We start from the raw sequence: 15,607 nt of genomic DNA, 5'->3' as shown, positions 1-15,607 counted from the left end.
TGTATGAACGTTAAGAAAATTGCTTGATAATAGACCAGTGAATATATCGATAGGTTTATCCTCACAAGATGGATATCTGGAGAACAGATCACGTTGAAAACTAAACAGACCTTTTAACGAACCAGGACTCCTTACAGAAAAGGCGGAACATCGTTTCTATTCAGGTGCATTACCACATGATTGGTAATTCTCAGTACATTGTTATAGGCAAGCGAGAGACAACACTGTCAGCGACAGTTTTTTTCTTATTTTATCAGTATGTCTTGTTATAAGACAAGTGACATAAGTAATGCCCACTTGCCCCCATCCCTCTGGAGCCTCTCTTTCTCACAACTAAGAAACTTAAGAATTACGGACAAGGAATTCTCTCCTTGAACTAAATAGAAGCTCTATTATTTTGTTAAGAGATATCAATGAGCGAGAATCATAACCACAATTATAGAGAACTAAATGCAGAAGACTCGATTACTTTTTGCAGGAGGGGAAGAGCATCTTTTCTGGTTACACTGTTTTCAGGACTTATGATTACAGTATGGTAATGTTACAACATGTAATCACTGTATCTCTAGTACTAGGACGTGGTATAAGGTAATATAGAATCACGCTTTATTTAATATTTGAACACACTAAACTTCGGTGTAGAATTGTGGTTTGTTTAGTGCTAGAAAGTACTCCAAGAGATGGTACCAAACTACGGTATTTTTGTTACATACTACTAATATATATTATGCAGTAAGCATTAGTTTGTTATAACCAAAAACAAGCCAAAACAAAAAATAAATTAAAAAATAAAAAACGCTGCACTAATTGAAAGGATCCAGGGTGCAAGCTATAATGTGGGATATAAAATGTACCCTAGGTTTTGGAGGTGACTACAGAAGTAGGACTAACATTGTGGTGGGATAAACCGTCTATTAATCTCAACCTCCATTCGCCAGCCTCACATAAAGAAAAAATAAAGGAGTAGAAACAGAAATTAGGAGAGCGAGATGTGGATGGTCAAGCCCACAATGTCCCACATCTATATCACCTTTCACTGCCTGCAGACAGTTGTGGGAAGGTGACTGCTCTCCAAAGTAAAGAAGGAAAAAAAATTGAAAAATAAAAATAATAAGAAAAAAGTTACTACCACTTGGGAGTAAATAAGTTAAAGAAGTTAGCAAGTCCTGGTACTAAATATACTGTGATTCTGTACTAACTTCTTGCACGTCCTGGTACTAAACATACAGTATTTCTACACTTCTAGGCCATTCTAATATAAAACATGGTATAATTAAACATGTATTTGTACCATATCGCAGTGATTTTTAGCACCAATACAATTCGGACCAGGAACGATCTGTCTGTTTACAAGTCTTAGGAAGAGAAACAAAATCTTCACTTGGACATTTCTATTTTTCAACTGATAGAATAGAATGAAGATAATTAGTTAACTCCACCTGCAAATCTTTGGGTGCATTTATATATCTAGATAGTGGGATTTGATTGTTGGATCCCACTGAGGAACTTGTTTTTGTTAAACATTATGTGAACCCTTAATCCTAAAATTCAATGGAAGAGCACGCTAAATAATATTCCACCCACGGTTTTCAAATAAGGCATATTTTAAAGTTTAGAATAGATATAAAGAATGATTATTAAAAAAACAACCATGGTATTTATTATTAGCCTCATATGATTTGTCAAGAACATTCGTTTATTATTTCAGCTGCTGAGTGTAATTTGTACCAACATTACTATATTTACAAACAAATCTAATCTTCTTTCACTTTGGTTCCTACTATGGCGAACCTTTAAAACACCGTATCACACTTCTCTACCTCGATATACACTTTTGTACGATACAACACATTGGACACTCCAGTATGTCGTTCTAAGTGCACTCATTGGTTTGAATTTCGGGCAAAACTACTTGAGAGTTATCTACGCTAGCCGTCCCTAATTTAGAAGTGTAAGACTAGAGGGAAGGCAGCTAATCATCGCCACCCACCGCCAACTCTTGGGCTACCTTTTTACTAACGAATAGTGGGATTGACCGTGACATTATAACGCCCCACGGCTAAAAGGGCGAGCATGTTTAGTGTGACGGGGGTTCGAACCTGAGACCTTCGGATTATGAGTCGAGCTCCTTAACCACCTGCCCATGTGGGCCATACACTCATTGAAGTCGTTTTGCAAGTAGAATACACTTTTCAAATGAATAATACATTTAAATAAAATTTCAGACCAAGTGAATTTGAAAAATAAATAAATGAGATAAAGGTATTTTAATAAGCTTTAATTAGTTTGTTTAACTGCTATAAGGATTCCATTTCATGTTTATACATTTTGGAAAAACAAATGTATACCAATAAAGTTTAAAATATTTATGTTTAGTAGCAATGAAGGATATGAAATTATTCATGTAAAGGATAAACTGCATTATTTTTAAGTGCATACAATATACACGTGTATATATAATTTAATAGTTGTGTTTCACTGTTATAAACACCTCTTATCAGAACTGTGATATCCATGCTCGCCCTTTCAGTCGTGGGGACGTTATAATATGACAGTTAATCTATTATTCTTTGATTAAAAAGTAGCGAAAGAGTTGGCACTGGATGGCGATGACTAGCTGCCTTCCCTCTAGGGCCTAGGCTTACACTACTAAATTGTCTTTGGCTAGCATAGATATTCTTTCGTGTAGCTTTGCGTGAAATTCATGCCAATCTGTTTACTCCATCTTTTTGCTAAGTGTCGTGTATTATCAGCCATGCCTGATCTATTGAAGAGAGGGTCAGGTGAAAATCCAACCCATTATCCTGATAAAAAAAAAATTAAAATGCAGCACCACACATGTAATTTTATTCACTTCATCCTGATAATATTGAGATACCAAAAGGAATTCGAACCCATTGTGAATGATATCGTGATGAGGTTCTATCAGGGGATGAAATGGTGCTGAGGACTTCTTCCATGTGGATTCTATCACAAGTGTTGTGGTACTTATTGTAGGAATGGGACAGATGTGTAGTACAAGTCAAAATCACTAACTCTGCAAACAGTGCATAAACAGAACTCTGTAATGACTTTACACGTATTGTTGAATAGTAAAAAAACAACTGTAAAGTAACGAGCCGTTTAAAACACTTTTAAATTTTGTAGATTAAAAACAAAAAAATTCACAAAACCACAAATTTGTCAATCTGACTAACTGGCTACTTTACTAATGTTGTGCTTGCCATGGCCAGGCTGTTAGGATGCTCAACTCATAATCTGAGGGTCGCGAGTTCGAATCTCTGCGCCACAAAACATGCTCCTTCAATTGTGTGAGCATTATAATGTTACGGGCAATTTCACTATTTGTTGAGAAAAGAGTAGCCTAAGAATTGGTGGTGGGTGGTGCTGACTAGCTGCCCTCTTTGTTTAGTCGTTTACTGCTAATTTAAGGACAGCTACCAATCTGGCTATCTGAGTGACTGACTAATATTGTTGGAAAAGCATATTTTACTCCTGCCTTTACCTCATGCAAACCTAAATGCATATGATTTAATTAAGCTACCTTGGCTAAAAGCGTTTTTCTTAGCTTTACTTATAACCTTGGTAATAATAATAACTATTTTCCAAAACTTTTAACAACCTAAAGAAATACTACTAGCCGTATTCTATGATTAGGAGCACGCTCTGTGAGTTGCCAAGTAACAACTTGCCCTCATGTCACGTACGGGTGCATGATTGTTTTTGTACATGCAAGGACGAACCCTACCGGTGCCGACGTCTCCCGCAACTTTTTTTTTAGCCTACACTGAAAGCAAAAACCGTAAGTTGTATAATTTGTCTTTGTATATTTTTGAAACTGTGACATATTGACATGTGAGGATGTACTTTGAAACGTGTGATTTTTAAAATATGCTTTTTTAAGGAAAGAAAGGGAGAAAATCTTACACTCATAATATTTAAAAGTCTGTCCCAGCGAAATGAACATTACTGCAAGAATAGAGATAAGATACAAGTCTTAGCCATTAATACAGCTAAAGAAAAGGCGATCACTCTGACCAGATGGAAGAAAACTATTGCAAAGATATCAACAAAAGCCAGGAACTGTCGATAAATAGCTCTAAGAAGCTACGTGAAATTAGGCCTAGATCCTAGTCACTTACGATACTTGGCGCAAAAGACAACAAAGCATTATGAGACAATTGTAAAAAGGAGTTTTAAATAAATTACAAAGAGGGAATAGAAACGCCAAAAGGTAAAGAAAAACAGCCACATTCAATTTGATATTACATATTATTAAAAACTACAAGGTATTGTAATGTTATTCCGTCCATTTCCACCATGTTTCCTACTTGGTGCTCCTATTTCTACTTCCTGATTATTATTATTTTTTACTCTCGTTAGATCTTCAGATCCTGTTAAAATAAAGTGTCTAAGAGACATCTCAAAAATTCACAAAGATTAGCTTGACATGAGGACTATTTTATAAATGCAAAACAAATAATACGTAAAATGAAAATTGTATAATCAGGATGAGTGAATGATGAGAACTATTTAAAACAGTAATAAAAAACCTTGAGCTTAAAGTATGAATTTTTGAACCTGGGCATTGTATGTTCTGTAAACATGATTCTGTTGGTTCTTCAACCTTCAGAGAAAGACTGTTAGCTGCTTTAAAATGTACGATATAAAGATTGTGAATTCACAGCAAATCGTCGGTATAACGAAAAATAATATCAGAATTCTTGGGTTTAACTCTAGAATTATGGATCTTAACGTTTGCCTGGTGAGGTAGCGGTAAATTTAAGAACTCTGAAATACGGGGTGTGTTTCCCAGTGATGGACAAAGAGCAGAGTTTTGAACTGAAAATGCAATAATAACGACATATTTTAATCAATAAAACATGATTCAGTATTTGTCGATTTAACCAGTTTAAGGAGCAGCGATAACTGATCCATTCAGTGATAGACTGTTTGTTTGTTTTTGAATTTCGCACAAAGCTACTCGAGGGCTATCTGTGCTAGCCGTCCCTAATTTAGCAGTGTAAGACTAAAGGGAAAGCACCTAGTCATCGCCACCCACCGCCAACTCTTGGGCTACTCTGTTACCAACGAATAGTGGGATTGACCGTCACATTATAACGCCCCCACGGCTGAAAGGGCGAGCATGTTTGGCACGACGGGGATGCGAACCCGCGACCATCAGATTACGAGTCGCACGCCTTAACACGCTTGGCCATGCCGGGCCTAAAGGATGAGCATGTTTGGTGTGACAAGGATTCGAACCCGCGACCGTTGGATTACGATTCGATTGCCTTAACCACCTGACCATGCCGGACCAAAAAAAAGGGGCGAGCATGCTTGGTGTAACAGGGATGCGAACCCGCGACCCTCAGATTACGAGTCGCACGCCTTAACCCACCTGGCTTGTTTGTTTGTTTGTTTGTTTTGGAATTTCGCACAAAGCTACTCGAGGGCTAATTGTGCTACCGGTCCCTAATTTAGCAGTGTAAGACTAAAGGGAAGGCACCTAGTCATCACCACCCACCGCCAACTCTTGGACTACTCTGTTACCAACGGATAGTGGGATTGAGCGTAACATTATAACGCCCCCACGGCTGAAAGGGCGAGCATGTGTGGCGCGATCGGGATGCAAACCCGCGATCCTTAGATTACGAGTCGCACGCCTTAACACGCTTGGCCATGCCGGGCCCGTGATAGACTGAGATTCATGTTTATTTCTAATATTCTAAACAGCTTGTCTGTTGAATAATTCAGAATGATAAATTATTTGCATCAATATTACAAACCTTTTAACTATGGGTTCACTGGTGTTTCAAAGACAACTAAATACACCACACTTACAACTCTGAACTGTGGTATATAATTCGGTATTAATGGTTGCGAATGCGAAAATAACAGTATGTTGTCAATATCTGGTTCTCTTGTTTAGAACGAGTATTTTATGTCAGGTTATGGGCCCTGCATGACCAAGTTGTTAAGGCGCTCGACTCCTAATGTGAGGATCAAGGGTTCCAATCCCTGTCGCACCAAACACGCTCGCTCTTTCCGCCGTAAGGGCGTTATAATGTAACCGTCAATCCCACTATTGTTGGTAAAAGAGTAGCCCAACAGGTGACGGCGGGTGGTCGTGACTAGCTGCCCCTCTAGTCTTCTTACACTGCGAAATTAGGGACGGCTTTGTGTAGCTTTGTGCGAAAGTAAAAAACAAACAAAAAACATCAGGTTTTGTCAGTTCTCTAAACACATTTGAGAATCCTGTTCGTTAATTATATAAGGTGAGTGACTAACGTTTCTTTGGAGATACTTTCATTTTCCTCAATGTCACATACGAGAGCGATTCGGTAAAGATTTAATTTGGTTAAGGTCAGTACAAAAGCTTGCTTCAGTTAAGATAAAGTGATGTACATTTAGGCTATTGAAATGAAGGTAAAGCGATATACATACAGGCTATCGAAGATAAAGTGATAATATGCTTTGACTGAAATCATAAAACTGTATATCAAAGGAATCGCATCAAGTCGGGGGGAAATGCCCCATTTTTCAGCGTCCACAGTTCGATACGAATAAATGTTATTTAAGCAAGAAAAAATATGAACGAAGCACGATTGTATTTCAGGCTTATCGCACGAAAAGGTAAACTACGGTGATCCTTTTACATCTTTGAAATATAAAAAATTTAATTCCAAAACTTATAGTTTACATCGAATCAAATCAATCTGGTAAAAGTGGGTGGAGCAACTTCTTGACGTAACGACTAATTATTCACTGTGTATAATATACTAAACAGAAATATATTAACAACATCGTTTTGTTGTAATGACTGGCTCTTCACTTTGTACAATATAGTTAAAAAATTAACAGAAAAATTTTGATGTAACCACTAGCTCTTCATTATGTACTATAATATTGTAAACAGAAAGATATATACAGTTTTTATTAAAGCAAATTCACGCGCCAGATGGCAGCATATGAACTGAAGTTTTTGTTTGTGCATTAGTTATAAGAGACGTTGTTTACAATAATAGAAGACATTAAAAGTTGTATAGTTTGGGTATAAGGAAGTATAATTATTTTTTAAGATATAGTTCAGAGAGACTATGGGCCCCTTTAAATTTGAAACTCAGCGTATGTCTGAAAAATTATTTAACAAGAAAATAAGTCTGTCCTCTATGTTTAAAGTGCCCTAGATTGTTTAAGATTTTAGTCGGCCAACTATTAAAACTATGATAATCTACAGCCTCTGGGTTTTGTTGATTTGAAAGATTGATTGTCCAAGGAAATCTTTTCAATTTCGTCCAGAATTTTAATGTTTTTTGGCACATTCATGTTTGTGTTGTTTAACAATAAAATCTAGGTCAAGGAATGTGATTAAGTTCCTTTCTCTCGAGTTACCTGTCCATCTCCACTTTTGGGTGGTTCATTGGTAAGCTTTGGAATTTATTAAATATTTGGGTTTCGTACCCACGGCTAGTACAATGTAGATAATCCATTTTGTGTAGATTTTCTTTCAAACACAATCTCTAGTTACCTATTGTTATGGGTCACTCCTCTATAGTGTCACGTGCGTTTTATTGTGGGAAAGACTGCCGTAAAGCAAAACTCTATGTGAAAGATGACAGTGATTTTTTCAACTGTGGTGTCAAGTGTTAACGTGAGAATACAACCTCCTTTACTTTTCGATGGGCATGACCAACTATGATCATGATAGTGCAAGCACACTGGGGAAGAACAGAATTACTTTCCTATGTATATGCCCGGCATGGACAGGTGGGTTAAGGCATTCTACTCGTAATCTGAGGGTCGCGGATTGGAATTCCTGTCGCACCAAACATGCTTGCCTTTTCAGCCGTGAGGGCGTTAAAATGTGATGGTCAATCCCATTATTCGTTGGCACAAGAGTAGCCCAGTAGTTGGCAGTGGGTGGTGATAACTAGCTGTTTTCCTTTTAGTCTTACACTACTAAATCAGGGACGGCTAACGCAGATAGCCCTCGTGTAGCTTTGCGCGAAATTCAAAAGCAATCCTATGTATATAATGAAGTATTTTTTTCAGTCTGAAATAATTCTTCAAGAGATTGCTGCTTCTTCACAGAGATTTCTGGAAACTCCAGTAATGGAGCCGTCTTTCGTACTCATTCATTAACTTTCTGATTTGTTTTATTAATAAAGATTGTCTTGTTTTGTGACATATTATGTCCAGTTGCATTCGTTCTTCGAAGTCGGTTAAAGTCACAGTACGAGGCTGTTCAAAAAATACGCGGACTGACGTCATAAAACAAAATGTACTTTATTTAGAAGTTACAGGTCTGGGACCCCTTCAAAGTACTCTCCTCCCCAACGCACACACTTATCCCAACGGTGTTTCCACTTGTTGAAACATTTCTGGTACGCTTCTTTTGTAATGCCCTCCAGCTCCTTCGTCGCATTTGCCTTAATCTCGGGAATCGTCTCAAATCTTCTTCCTTTCAAGGGTCTTTTGAGTTTGGGGACAAAGAACAAATCACAAGGAGCAAGGTCAGGTGAGTAGGGGGGTGGGGAAGAACAGTGATCGAGTGTTTGGCCAAAAACTCACGAGTTCTGAGGCACAAATTTCGCAGCAACGCGGTGCATCTTCAATTTTTCGGCCAAAATCTCGTAACAAGATCCAACTGATATCCCACACTCTTCAGCAAGCTCCCTGACAGTCAGACGTCGATTTGCCCGCACCAGGGTGTTGATTTTGTCGACGTGTGGGTCGTCAGTTGACGTGGAAGGACGTCCAGGACGCTCATCATCTTCAATGGATTGTCGACCATCCTTAAAACGTTCATGCCACTTGAAACATGCCGTACGCTTCATAGCAACATCACCGTAAGCCGTGTTAAGTATAGCAAAAGTTTCAGTCGCAGAGTTTCCAAGTTTAACACAAAATTTCAAAGTGAGTTGCTCCTTCAGGTCATTCATTCTGAAATCCGCCAAACGAAAAAAATCGCACTTCACTTAAAACCGCGTAGCTAATACACAAATGAAGATATCTGCAATCGGGAAATGGCGTCGTAATCAGCTGATTTGTGCGAACCTAGCGACACCAAGCGGATTCCCCTGGAACCAACTGGAGCCGCGCAATTCAAACAGTCCGCGTATTTTTTGAACAGCCCTCGTATTTGAATTTGCTCTATGAAACAGCTTCTGTCGAACCTTCAGTTATTCAACATATTTTACCCAATTATTATAAGGAAAAAATCTTGCACATGAGAATACCACACAAGTTAGAAGTAAACTTAAAACTGAGTTTTGATACCCGTGGGTGCACTTTAAAAGTGGTTCAAAGGTGAGTAAGAGTTGAAAGATGGATGCTTTCTTTACGGTTATTAATTAAACGTTATAAATATTTATACCTGAATTCTAAGGGTCTTTGACTTGGTCGTTTTGTCCACGTGCGCATAATGTGTCGTCCAAGTTGAAAATTTCTGTATCTATATATGTATAAAAATGTTTAATAATCATTACTTTTAATGTATTACATTTTTTCAAACTTTAAAGAGTCTGATAATTTTTACATTTTAAACAGTTTTACGACATAATCACTATAAAACTGAAATACTTACACCTCCATATTATTTCATGTTGATTGGAAACTTTACAGAAATAATAATTATACAAGTTTGGATTATTTAACAACCAGTTATATTTTATCGTCAAAGATACCTTAAAATGTTTTAAATCGTCGATAAGTATTTACTCGGATCTTTCTCGACTATCCAGTGTATAAAGTTGAACAAGTGATAATTCAATAGTCCTAAAGGTTTCTCTTCAGATTGGTTTGGTTTGTTTTGAATTTCGTGTAAAGCTACACGAGGGCTATCTGCGATAGCCTTACCTAATTTAGCAGTGTAAGACTAAAGGGAATGCAGCTAGTCATTATCATCCACTGCCAACTCTTGGACTACTCTCTTACCAACGAATAGTGGGATTGACCTTCACATTAGAACGTCTCCACGGTTGAAAGAGCGAACTTGTATATTATAATGGGGATTCGAACCCGCGACCTTCAGATTACGAGTCGAGCACCTTAACCACTTGGCCATGTCAGGCCAGAAAGCTGTAACATGGATAACCTGTCTAGCGACCTTGTTCTGATCACGTTTTGATTAACTTGCGAATATATTCATCACGTCTGATAGGATGTTTTGTTCTTTACTTATAGTTTGGCCAGATACCGTTTTTACAAAACGTTCTACATTTGTGGGTTGTTAGGTGATGTTTTCCATCCAGGCAGATGTAATTGGTTCAGCTATGGTATTATCTTCTGTGTATGGGCCTGGTAGTTATGGCGCTCAATTGGCGGGTTCGAATCCCCATGGCCGAACATACTCACCCTCTTAGCTGCGGGAACGTTACAATGTAATGGTCAGTCCTACTATTCGTTGGTAAAATATTAGCCCAAGTGTTGGTGGTGGGTGATGTTTCTGAATTACCTTCTCTATAGTTTGTAATTACTAAATTAGAGACATGTAACATATAATAACCCTAGTGTAGCATTACGCGATATTCAAACCAAACCCATGCCTGTTTCACAACAGAAAAGACAAAGCTATTAAATAATTATTTGTATATAAACTTAATGGATCGTCGTTCCTTTCATATATAGATAATTACAAATACACGTTATTAAAAAGCGCTGTTAATGCGTTGTATTAATTCAATATTAATATATATTCAAGGTTGAACTAAGCCTATAGGCGCCTACTTGAATACAAAATAAGTTTCTGTGCCTTAGGGAGTTTTGATAATTCTATTAAGTTACCTATTTCCTGCTACTCATAGCTCAATGGTTTTAATGTACTTATTGATTCGATGAATCACGAGAGAACGTTCCAACAATTTTCTCAAAGCAGCGCTATTAAATAGGTATAGAAAAAAAATGTTATTGGAGAGTAATGGTTGATTAAAGCTTCCAAATTAAGACCTTCAACTTAACCAAAAGTTCTTAGATTGTTCATTAGGATGGTAATACTAATAACGAAAATATAACGGCAAATAACGCTAATGACAAGTTTTCTGTTTTACTAAGCAGAAGACATTTTAAACTAAACTGGCAGATGTCATATCAGATAAATTTGTTAACAGTCGTAGTAAATTATTGTTGATTAATTAATTAATTAATAAAAATGCGCTTTTAGTTAAGCTCGTATTGTAAACATAATGCTCGTTATTAGTTCGTGTTTGTTCACATTCCTACACGCGTATGAGACGAACCCTGTGTAGGTAGGTGTCTTTACCTCTCTTCTTCAGAGCAGAACTGAAAAGTAATTTTTACAAGCAGTTGGTAACCACGGTAACGTAAACAAACACAATCAAATACAAAATTTGTAAATATAGAAGAATTATTTGGTCTGACTTCCTTGACATGCGTATTCAGTTACTTTGTGCTTTAGAATAATTTATCGGTGTAATATCTACAAACAACAGAAAGAGTCTATCTAATTATCTGTCCATTTACTGAGTGTTGTACTCTACACGTACTCTATAAACACAAATTTTACTCTTTTGTTTGCTGTGGTTACCATAGTTACTTAAGGGACTCATGTGAGAAGGTGAAAGTGGAAACATCCGCTATTAAAGTGTTCTTTATAACTTGAATAGCGTAACTTGTTTTGAAATTGGTAAACCAGTATCATTGTTACAAAGAAACAATGTGTTTAATACCATACGAATGTTACATGTTGTGTATAGATAAATATATTTGTGTGAATGAAAACTTTGAAAACCCAGTTAAAAGTCAAAATAGATATGTTCCAATTAACCTGTAAGTCTGAAAAAAAAAAAAAATCTCTTATACTGTTGTTGAATGAAATTAGTTTACGTCATCGTGTGAACATATTACAAATTAGAAACAATTATTTTCATAATGTTAGGTAGTGTTTATTAAATTGTAGATTTCCTCACTAATTGCAAGTTTGAAGGACATTAAAGGAAGGGAAAAAATTTATTAATGGCAAAACTGTTTGTTTTTGAATTTCGCGCAATACTACACGAGAGCTATCTGCGCCAGCCGTCCCTAATTTAGCACTGTAAGACTAGAGCGAAGGCAGCTAGTCATCACCACCCACCGCTACTCTTTTCCCAACTAATAGTGGGATTGACTGGAACTTTATAACACCCCCACGGCTGAAAGGGCGAACATGTTGGGTGTGACGGGGATGGCAAAACTGACGAAATATTTAAGTACTACAATATTATCAAACTACAATATTATCAAACTACAGTATTATTAAACTACAGTATTATTAAACTACAATATTATCAAACTACTATATTATTAAACTACATATTATTAAACTACAACATCATTAAACTACAATATTATCAAACAACAATATTATTAAACGACATATTATTAAACTACATTTTATTAAACTACAATATTATTAAACTACAATATTTTATTAAACTACAATATTATTAAACTACATTTTATTAAACTATGATCTCGAGTTGGCGGTTGGTGGTGATGAATAGCTGTTTTCCCTCTAGTTTTACACTGCTAAATTAGGGACGACTTGTGCAGATAACCCTCGTGTAGCTTTGTGAGGAATTCAAAACAAAGAAACAAACTAACTTTTCATTATTTCCCGCGGGTTTGTTTTTCGCTATCGTTTCGAAACGTCCCAATACTTTAAAAATAAAACAAAGGGAAAAATTACAAAATCAAGTTTTCAGGTTGTCTCTGGTATGTTTTCTAGAAAATTTGTGTTAATAGATGACTCTAAAGCATTACAGCAAAAGTACAATGCTTAGCTGTTTAATGAATGTACACATATATATATATATATAATATATACATTTATCAAACTAGATTATTATTATTTATTTATTTTTAAATTTCGCACAAAGCTACTCGAGGGCTATCTGTGCTAGCCGTCCCTAATTTAGCAGTGTAAGACTAGAGGGAAGGCAGCTAGTCATCACCACCCACCGCCAACTCTTGGGCTACTCTTTTACCAACGAATAGTGGGATTGATCGTCACATTATAACGCCTCCACGGCTGAAAAGACGAGCATGTTTGGCGCGACTGGGATGCGAAACCGCGACCCTCAGATTACGAGTCGCACGCCTTAACACGCTTGGCCATGCCGGGCCATTAAACTAGAGTATTCTGAAAGTTTATGGCAGCTTATCGTCTTATCAAATTGCTTTAGTAACGAAGGAATCTATATATTTTTGTCTTGATTGAACAGTCGTTTTTATCGCCTTGGTTTTGAGCTGCACAATTTACAATATTAAGAACTCCAAAAGATCCCATGGATGAAGAATCTGTAAGCAGCGAATTACACTTACCACGAGCGTTTCTTCATTGTGAAAGCAGAACCGAACCTCTCAGAATTAGATATGAATGGCTTACTCGGAAGAGGTCCTCTCATCTGCTTGCGTCTCGTTCGATCTACGTGACGTCACGAGTTGATGAGACTATGTGTGCCAGGTTTGGTGGAAGCAGAAGAGAAAGAGGGGGGGCCTGCCTGATTCTGCGGCTGTTAGTGTGCGCGCGCCGAGTTCCGTTAGTCGTGGCTGAGCTCTACTTCTGCAGTGGAAGTGTAATATTTTCGTGAAGCAAATGCGATTCTTCTGCGTTTAATTGAACGAAATCATTACTATTGAAGGTTTTGGCAAAACGCCAACACCTAACACCCCTGTCTGATGACAGACCGTGCGTGAAGGCTGGATTCTTCACTTCTTGTTTTTACCACCAGGGATGAAGTCTTGAATATCTGCTCTGACATGGTGAATGATTTTTGTATGCCCGCTCACTTGTATCACAACATGGACGTTAAGTTTGACTTGGGTGAAACTTGGCGTGAAGGTAAGTTGAAATGCATCTATGTAAATTATTTTCACATACATTGTTGTTATCAGCAGTAGCATACACGGGAATACAGTAAGGCGCGTGAGCTGACATGCACTCCTTTATGAGTATTCCTAAAGCTAGGGCTGTGAAAACACTAAAAGAAATATTAGTTAGGCCTACCAAATCTCCCAACATAGTATTGTTTATGACTTCATTTGTCCTTTTTTTTTTTCTTAAACAAACATGGCCAAGTTTGTTATTTTAACAATTTAAGATATTTTTCTAATTAAACATGCGGATATGTTCCTGAAAATAATTTACACAGACTAATGGAATTAATACTAGGAGTACTAATGTATTTTTACTCAGGTTTGGTAATAATTAATATTGGTACTGAACGTCTAGATAAGTTAACGTTTAACTAATATATATTTTAAAATATTGGTAATTTACATTTATGATGCACAGAAAGTGAGTTAATTAAAGTGTGGATAACCTTGTTAACTGACATATTTCGCAAAAATTATGCGTTACGACGATTAAATACATAGATATCTTGATTACCAGGATTATAATGGTTTGTGTAATGTCTTTTAGATTAGAAACACTTATAGTTTCAGGTTATGTGTTGTACAATGTCTTCCTGTTGTTCGTAACACTAGCAGTAAGGAAATATTTTTATTACCTTAAGTTGTATTAGTTTTTTCGATTTCGAGAATTAGGGAAGGAAGGAGATTGATAATATTTTTTCCTGTCTTTTTTGAAATGTAGCCCCAGTTATTGTTTATTGTTATCCTTTTATATGGTACCTTTCCCAAGATCTGGCTGGAGCCATTGTGTTTGATGTCAATCTGGCTAGATCTGACAACAGGGTTTCTTAATTTTGTGTCTAACACCACTCTAGCGTGATCCAACAAACACGTTTCTCTAACTTTGTTTATAATATCATTCTGGCTAGGTCTAGCAACATGTTTTTCTAACTTTGTGTCCAATGTAATTCTGGCTAGGTCTAGCAACATGTTTCACTAACTTTGTTTATAATATCATTCTGGCTAGGTCTGGCAAAATGTTTTTCTAATCTTGTGTATGATGTTATTCTAGATTGATAAAGCACACCACCTTCCTTAACTTTGTGTAGCCGGCCCGACATGGTTAGGTGATTAAGGTACTCGAATCGTAATCTGAGGGTCGCGGATTCGAATCCCAGTCACATCAAACATGATCGCCTTTTCAGCCGTGGAGACGTTATAATGTCACGGTCAATCCTACTATTCGTTTGTAAAAGAATAGCCCAGGAGTTGGCGGTGGGTGGTGATGACGAGCTGTCTTCTCTCCAATCTTACATTGGTAAATTAGGGACGGTTAGCGTAGATAGCCCTCGTGTAGTTTTGCGCGAAAATCTAAAACAAATAAACAAACAAAAACTTTGTGTACGTCATTCTAGCTTGATCTTGCACACTGCCTTCCTTAACTTTGTGTATGTGGAACGTAATAAACTTCTAGGGATTAACAAAGCTATGTCGTGTAATGACAGAAGCTAGACTGAATTATGTCTGTCTGCTCGGTTTGTACTTGAAGTATAAAAAAAGGTTGAAGTGTAGCATTTGTTATTTATTGCATTCTTGCACTATTTCATGACGAAAATGTTTGAAACTTGTTAGCGTTACAAGTGTATATATAAAGTTAAAAAATACAAGTTTTTTACATAGCTGTTCTAGTTTTTAAAATCTGATGTTTCGGTTTATGTCTCTGTCATATTTCCCCGCTGATTTCTCCAAG

At 36.9% G+C, this 15,607-nt stretch overlaps 1 protein-coding gene across 1 annotated transcript in view; it reads left to right on the top strand.

The window, feature by feature from the left end:
• The first annotated feature begins 13,531 nt into the window (after positions 1-13,531).
• LOC143237949 (potassium voltage-gated channel protein Shab-like) overlaps positions 13,532-15,607 on the top strand; it is a 112,188-nt gene continuing 110,112 nt past the window's right edge. The window contains exon 1 of the mRNA XM_076477723.1: positions 13,532-13,843. The gene's annotated coding sequence lies outside the window, so the exon portion shown is untranslated. The remainder of the gene's footprint in view (positions 13,844-15,607) is intronic.

The sequence above is a fragment of the Tachypleus tridentatus genome, chromosome 13 (assembly GCF_004210375.1).
Source record: "Tachypleus tridentatus isolate NWPU-2018 chromosome 13, ASM421037v1, whole genome shotgun sequence".
In the NCBI taxonomy this organism is placed as follows: domain Eukaryota; kingdom Metazoa; phylum Arthropoda; class Merostomata; order Xiphosura; family Limulidae; genus Tachypleus; species Tachypleus tridentatus.
This window is presented reverse-complemented; position numbering and strand designations above follow the sequence as displayed.